At 43.5% G+C, this 8285-nt stretch overlaps 1 pseudogene; it reads right to left on the reverse strand.

Annotated features, from left to right (window-relative positions):
* LOC116220167 overlaps positions 1-3900 on the reverse strand; it is a 6442-nt pseudogene extending 2542 nt beyond the window's left edge.
* Positions 3901-8285: the final 4385 nt, after the last annotated feature.

Here is an 8285-nt window from a genome sequence, read left to right on the forward strand (position 1 = left end):
TTGGAGCTGCAGTAGTTTGGTAGGGAGCCTTCACTGGCATGAAAGGGTTTCTGTATCCTGGGTACATGAAGTAAGAGTGCATCAATTCTTGCTGCTGCTGCTGATGCTTCAACTGTTGCTGCTGCATCAACTGCTGCTGCTGCTGCTGCTGCTGCTGCTGCATCAACTGCTGCTGCTGCTGCTCTTGTGGGGGAAGCTTAGAGGCAGTGGATGAAGTTGCTTCTGTAGTGGATGAAGTTGCTTCTGTAGTGGATGAAGTTGCTTCTGTAGTAGTTGGAGCTTCAGTAGTTGGAGCTTCAGTAGTTTGAGGGGGAGCCTTTACTGGCATGAAAGGATTTCTGTATCCTGGGTACATGAAGTAATAGTCCATCAATTCTTGCTGCTGCTGCTGCTGCTGCTTCAACTGTTGCATCAACTGTTGCTGCTGCTGTTGCTGCTGCTGCTGCATCAACTGTTGCTGCTGCTGCTGTTGTTGCTGATCTTGTGGGGGAAGCTTAGAGGTAGTGGATGAAGTTGCGTCTGTAGTGGATGAAGTTGCTTCTGTAGTGGATGAAGTTGCTTCTGTAGTAGTTGGAGCTTCAGTAGTTGGCGCTGCAGTAGTTTGGTAGGGAGCCTTCACTGGCATGAAAGGGTTTCTGTATCCTGGGTACATGAAGTAATAGTCCATCAATTCTTGCTGCTGCTGCTGCTGCTGCTTCAACTGTTGCATCAACTGTTGCTGCTGCTGCTGCTGCTGCTGCTGCTGCTGCTGCTGCTGCTGCATCAACTGTTGCTGCTGCTGCTGATCTTGTGGGGGAAGCTTAGAGGCAGTGGATGAAGTTGCTTCTGTAGTGGATGAAGTTGCTTCTGTAGTGGATGAAGTTGCTTCTGTAGTAGTTGGAGCTGCAGTAGTTTGGTAGGGAGCCTTCACTGGCATGAAAGGGTTTCTGTATCCTGGGTACATGAAGTAAGAGTGCATCAATTCTTGCTGCTGCTGCTGATGCTTCAACTGTTGCTGCTGCATCAACTGCTGCTGCTGCTGCTGCTGCATCAACTGCTGCTGTTGCTGCTGCTGCTGCTGCTGCTGCTCTTGTGGGGGAAGCTTAGAGGCAGTGGATGAAGTTGCTTCTGTAGTGGAAGAAGTTGCTTCTGTAGTGGATGAAGTTGCTTCTGTAGTGGATGAAGTTGCTTCTGTAGTGGATGAAGTTGCGTCTGTAGTAGTTGGAGCTTCAGTAGTTTGAGGGGGAGCCTTTACTGGCATGAAAGGGTTTCTGTATCCTGGGTACATGAAGTAATAGTCCATCAATTCTTGCTGCTGCTGCTGCTGCTTCAACTGTTGCATCAACTGTTGCTGCTGCTGCTGTTGCTGCTGCTGCTGCATCAACTGTTGCTGCTGCTGCTGCTGCTGCTGCTGCTGCTGCTGCTGCTGCTGCTGCTGCTGCTGCTGATCTTGTGGGGGAAGCTTAGAGGTAGTGGATGAAGTTGCTTCTGTAGTGGATGAAGTTGCTTCTGTAGTAGTTGCTGCAGTAGTTTGGTAGGGAGCCTTCACTGGCATGAAAGGGTTTCTGTATCCTGGGTACATGACGTAAGAGCGCATCAATTCTTGCTGCTGCTGCTTCTTCAACTGTTGCTGCTGCATCAACTGTTGCTGCTGCTGCTGCTGCTGCTGCATCAACTGTTGCTGCTGCTGCATCAACTGTTGCTGCTGCTGCTGCTGCTGATCTTGTGGGGGAAGCTTAGAGGCAGTGGATGAAGTTGCTTCTGTAGTAGTTGGAGCTTCAGTAGTGGGAGCGGGTGGATAGATAAGTTGTGGATCCATAGGAGATTGAGAGGCTTGGGTTGACATAGGGCAAGAAAGGGTTACTGGATTGCCTTGCCATAACATCTGGAGCAAATGGTTGCCACCCTGGAGGGAAAATAAATAAATACCATTAAAAAAATAAGTCAGTTTTTAAAACTACACACAACACCGAAGTCCTACACGAGTTGGAATGCTAAAGATTAACTTCAAGGTCTTTTTGGCATCATCTCCAGGACCAATTCTGGTTCAGAAGCCATGTACACCCAGTGGGCATGTACATGCACACGACAGGCTATATGTAAGGCACCGAGTGTGATGGTTGGCTGATCTCGCCCTCATATATAACCCCCCCCCCCCTTATAATGACTCACACACCAAAATACTGTAGTACAGTGCCTTCACCCCTGTGGTTTGTTTCCAACAAATTACCCAAGTGAATAGGCTACTCTACTGCGATCAATTTACAAAAAGGTTCGAGTCAAAAGGTAAGAACAGAGGTCAACATTAACCAGACAACAGGAAAATGAGTTTACACCATGCACATAACAGTTAACACATCTTGGTTGAGGTAGAGCCTGTTAAGCAAAACACCTTATAATGTAATACAACCCATGTCATAGGCCCAGAATGGGGCAGATGGCTAAGCAGCCAGCAATTAAGTTAGTGAATGTGGCTTATTCTAAGACGGACATCACCCACCTCACGCATGCAAAATACTGTGTTAAAGGCTAGCCTAGCACCAAGCCCTCCTGCTTTTGTTCAAACATTAGCATCTCCTCTGAGGGGTCATTCACCAAAGTACAGGCTATAGATGCTAATGTTTGAACAAAAGCAGGAGGCTTTAGGCACTTATTCACTTATGATCCAAATCACAGAATGCAAAGAGAGATCAACAGTGTCTTAAAGTGACGGAACACCCACAGGACATTTTAGAGTAGCCAAATCCAATTAATCACCTCAATTGACTAATGAAAACTCCTATATAGCCTATAAGACAATATTTAGGGCCTTTGTTTCCATTTCAAGTAGCTTGCATGTTGTTGGGGTTTGGTAATTACATTTAAGAATTTTGTAAGCTACCTTTTTAGTATGTGTGAATTTAATATTTAGGGCACCCCAATGGTCAGCAGCAGATCCAACAACAAGCTTACATGGATTATTATTATTATTATTCGTTTTTAAACTTCCATAGCTGGTAGAAAAAATGCAAATGCACTATGGGTGACATGAACACATTTACTCAAACACCTTTTGTATTAAAGTCACTTTCTAGTGACTCCTATAATTAAAAATGACAACGCCTACCTGATTTATAACATCACAACCATCATAGGGGATGAGAAACACAAGGCCCAGTACATTCCTGTACACAGAGTAGCCACAGTCCTGCGGCAGCTGGTTTAGCTTAAGCGGTGTTCCTCCTGCTGACAAAAAGACACCAAGTCCTCAGGTTCTCTCCCAGAGTTTACAATGATCCAACCCCACACACAAGGAAGGAACAGAAAAGGTTAGTCTGCTGAATCTGGCAAGCCTTTGCATTAGTCAGTGAGTAGCTGATAACAGCAAGGCCCTGGTGAGTTGTTGAAAATATATTTCAGCACCAAAAACGAGCAGTCGGCTGAACCCCAATATTTTAAAACTATGCACTATAAGCCCTTTACCTCTGTCTAGCTGAAGTGAAGAGGATCCTGGGCCTTGTGCCGAGAACTTCATGAGGTCCTCAGTACATAACACAATTGGTCGCATACTAGCCCAGGCTGCCTTAGAAGAACTGGAGTCATTAATGACACCTTGTCCTCCAACCAGCCCAGCAGCGTCGGCTTGAATGTTAAAGCCATCCTCATTTTTCACTGGGCCAAAATCAGGAATATCTCTGCCGAACATAATGGTACCCACTCGAACATCATCGTTTTTTCCCTCTCGGTGTCTCTCTTGTCTTCGCATGATTTCGAGGCTTACACAGCATATTTGGCTGAAACAAAGAAAGCCAAGACAGAAAAGTAAAACAACATCCCTGTTTGGTTTAAGCCTCATTTTAGAATTTTCTTTCATAAACAGGGCGCTGCCCAAACGCTTGTCTCGCGGCCCTTTCAGTTGGGTATAAATACAATATGAGTTAACATAAATTGACGTCAGACCAACGACATCGCTTAACTCCTTGTCAGACGACGCAGCTGGTCTTACTTACCAATTTCATTGAGTTAACAGCTGAACAGGACAAATTAGACGCCAGCCCAATGATAACCCAGTCACATCAACTATTCAATCAGTTTCACTGGATAATCTCAGGCCCTAAACGAGGCCTGTGTCATCAATTAGGGTGACCAGACGTCCTCTTTTCCCCGGACATGTCCTCTTTTCGAATCCTAAAAAATGCGTCCGGCAGGGATTCCAAAAACGTCTGGGATTTTGCTCCGTCAGATATTTGTGTTTCTCTGGGTCTTTCACAAACTAGTTATTACGCCCTTACAAGTTTTGGAAATGGTATCTCCCTTACGTTGCACCTTCTTGCGCGAGCTCTGACTGTAGAGAGAACAGTCATTGGTCGACCGATCTCAGTGTTGCCAGATACACGATAATTATCCTCCAAATACGACCATTTTGAGCCTTTGGTACGATACTTCACCATTTCCAATCTGGCAACACTGAGCACCTTGCCGCATCTACTAGTTGCATTGTTTACAGCACATGACATCTGCAGCCATGCCGAAACGTAAATGTAAGTTCACGGACGAACTAAAAAAAAATACCCATGTTTTCGCCTCGGCCGTGATGCTTCGGAAGCTGAGTGCATGACATGCAGAGCAGGCACTTACGTGTCGGTGGCAAATAAAAGTGGCAGCGATTTGGAAGCTCACGTGCACTCTGCAAAACACAAAACTGCAGCAAGAGGAGAGAGCTCATCGAGTAAAGTGACAGACTTTTTTGTGAGTAAAACAGACACTTCTGTTACGGCTGCAGAGGGTACCCTTGCTTTTCATACAATAAAGCATCACAACAGCTACAGATCAATGGACTGCACATCTGGTTTGCTAAGAAAGATTTTCCCAGATTCGGTGACAGCTCAAAAAATCTCAAGTGCTGAAGGGGATTCTGTGCACCCAGTAGGCTACAATTTCAAACACATGACCTGCAAGGACTTTCATACCTATTTGATAGGTAATCGCCGACTCATGGGAAAGATTCAGTCTTCAGAGAAATATGCCCAACCACATGAGGAGGACTGAAAAGTGTCTTCATTTTCTTATTTTAATATGTGGCCATATAAAGAATTTATTATTTATTATTTAGAATTTTGTATTTGTTATTATTATTGCTTTAATATATGAGGAGGACTGAAAAGTGTCTTCATTTTCTTATTTTAATATGTGGCTATATAAAGTATTTATTATTTAGAATATTTGATTTGTTATCATTATTGCTTCAATATATGGACAAGACACAAAAAACAAAAAAAGATTTGTTTTACATTTGCACTTTGCAGTTTTGTTAAAGTTCAATAAATAGATGTTCATATAGTCATTTTTGTCATTTCATTTGTGACATTTGTATGCATTCACATGGTCATGGTGCGGCATGCTATACACTACCCCCCCCGCCGCGACGAAGTGTCCTCTTTTTCACAAACTTAAATCTGGTCACCCTAGATAAAGGTCTCTGATTCGACGAATAGTCCAGTCGCGTTGAAATAAGAAACGATGTCATTGGTTAGGGCGCAAAATTTTGCGCCCCAGGATCGAACCTTCATCCGCCAATGAGAAGCTGTCCTTGCTCAAATGTTTCAGAAAAGTATGAGAGCTCCCATTGACTTCCATTTGGCCGGCGCCCCTCCAGGGAGGAGGGGCTTATCTCAGTGATAACGAATGGCAATATATTATATTTGGTCACATTTAAGTGGTTGTTGACAGGGGCTTACGGTCTCCCACACACATTTATCGCGTTAACACAGTACATTTCTTATTTTAATTGTTTGGTATATAATGTATATAATGTTTTCTGTTTTTTTTTCATCTCAAAATTTTAGGAGGGGCGGCGCCCTTGCGCCCTGTATTGACGCACCGCCACTGCTCCAGATACAGGCACTCTGGGTTTGCTGAGGCAGTGTCAACTGCCAAGGACCTTTGAGAGGCCATGAACATAGAGCCAAAACATACTTACGTTCAACAATGGGGCAGGAACGTCTAAGTGGTCTTGCTGTCATCAGCATCAATGGTGAAGTGGCTCAGAAGCTGTCATATGATGACCTAATTAGTGATTTTGCAGCGAAGAAATGCAGACGTGTGCCTCTATTGAGCCTCCCAAAACTGGTGGAAATGCTTGATCCATACAGAATAGCATTATGGCTCTCTCAAAAATTATGTCTTTGGTTTATTTTGATAACATTTGGTCAAAGAAGATTTTGCACTTTACTTGAATGTGTGTTTTAGCTGTTCTACATAGCCTACTGTGTTTACAAAGTAAGTAAAGTTGTGACTTTTCGTCCTCTAAATCTTTGTTTTATTTAAGAAGATTGACTATTCTTGTTTGTACTTATTGATGATTATTTAATGTAATTAATTCAAAGTAACATTGAATTTGGGAAAAACATGTCTGGTTTATTTTGATACAATTCTGTTTACTGAAGAAAAGTTTGCACTTTCAAATGTATAGTGTGTGTTGGCTTTTCTACATAATATGTTCACAAAGTCAGCAAAGCTGTGAAGATTTTCTCAATACTTGAATGTGTGTGTTTTAGCTGTTCTACATAGTGTGTTTACAAAGTAAAGTAAAATTGTGTGAATTTTCTGCTTCTACATCTTTGCTTTATTGAAGAAAATTGCTTACTATACTTCTGCTTTTAAGTTTGTATTTATGGATGACTATTTAATTTCTACGAAGATTTTGCATATCCCAATACTTGTGTGTATGTATGTTTTGGCTGTTCTGTGTACTGTGTTTAAAAAGTAGATTTTCCTTTTTCGTTTTAATAAAATGTTAAACTGGCAAAAACAAAAGTTGTTTGCTCTGGGGGGGGCGGATCATAAAGGAGTTATGCTTAGGGCACCAACATGGCTAGCAGCGGCACTGGGCACACGCCAGACTCCTGTTAAATCAAGTAAGAAACAAAAGCCCCCAACCAAGAACCCCGCTGGGGACAACACCTCAGTAGAATGGAGACTCACAAAGAAGCCCCGCCCAGGCTACTGTTTCAAGTGCGGCGAGGATGGCCACATGGCCCCGTCTTGCATTGATGAGCCAAATCCTGAACTAGTTGAAGGGAAGTTCAAACGAAAATGACAAGCATGGGAAGAACAGAACGAGCTGAAGTTAAACTAAAACCAGTCCTTGATGTGGGACTATCAGGGGCTGGAAGCCAACGTAAATGTCCCAAAGCCAAAACTCTGACTAAAGCTTCCATTCAGTCACACTCAACAGAAACCCAATCCCCCATTCCCCAGAGGTCTTATAGGCCAGAAATGCACAGCTACTGTCAAAGTGTCAGGAGTGAACTGCAACGGTCTTCTAGACACTGGGTCTCAAGTGACCACAATTTCAGCTTCATTCTATGAAAATCATCTATCTGAGTACCCCATTCAACCACTAGATGGCCTGGATGTTGAGGGTGCTAAACGTTCCATACTTGGCCTGAAATTCCCCAAGAACTTTGTTGCAAATGAACCTGAAGTGTCCACTTTAACACTTGTGAATCCAGATATACGCAGTAGCTGCGATGTACCTGTACTCATTGGGACGAATGCCCTCGACGTCTTGTATGATGAACATTGTCACGGGCAGGATCCCAATAACCTGTCGTCTGTCCAGTCCACGGCTACAGACAGATTATCAGAACACTCAAGCTCAGGAGAAATGCAAGCTCCACAGGGAGGATTGGCTTAATGACTCTCAAGAGGGAAGTGCCACAAGTTATACCAGCTCAAGAAAGAGTCCTTCTAGAAGGTTTTGTCAAAGCTAACATCGCCAATGAGTGTGCGGTCATTGAACAGCCAACAATATCCGCCCTTCCTGGAGGAATTATTGTGGAGTGCTGCCTTGTCACTTTGCCCGAAACAACACCCTCATAAGCTACACGTGTGGGTTAGAAATTAAGCTGAACACGACATAACACTCCCCTCCCACTGTATCATTGCCTAATTATCTTCTCCTGATGCGATCCACGAAAACGTGTCTGCCTCACATAAAGACACTGACAATGTGAAATGCTGTGCTGTCACCGCTCAGTCTGCCAGTGAACCCAGAGATTCTGATCTCACGTTTGACTTTGCTGATTCTTCTCTCACTCAAGAGTCTACAGGGTGCTATGGCATGTTTACGGTCTTTATTCTGGACGGAAATGGCAGATTCTACATTTTAAAATAGATGTCAGGGATCAACCATATTAGCTTGCTCATTTACAAGTGCGATAGGTAATCTTCATTTAGCCTAGTATAGGGTAATTCACCAATAACGAACTGTCTTAATAATCAGAATTGCAAGTGATTCTGATTATTAAGACAGTTCATTATGG

The sequence above is a fragment of the Clupea harengus genome, chromosome 4, assembly GCF_900700415.2.
Source record: "Clupea harengus chromosome 4, Ch_v2.0.2, whole genome shotgun sequence".
NCBI classification, from domain to species: Eukaryota; Metazoa; Chordata; class Actinopteri; order Clupeiformes; family Clupeidae; genus Clupea; species Clupea harengus.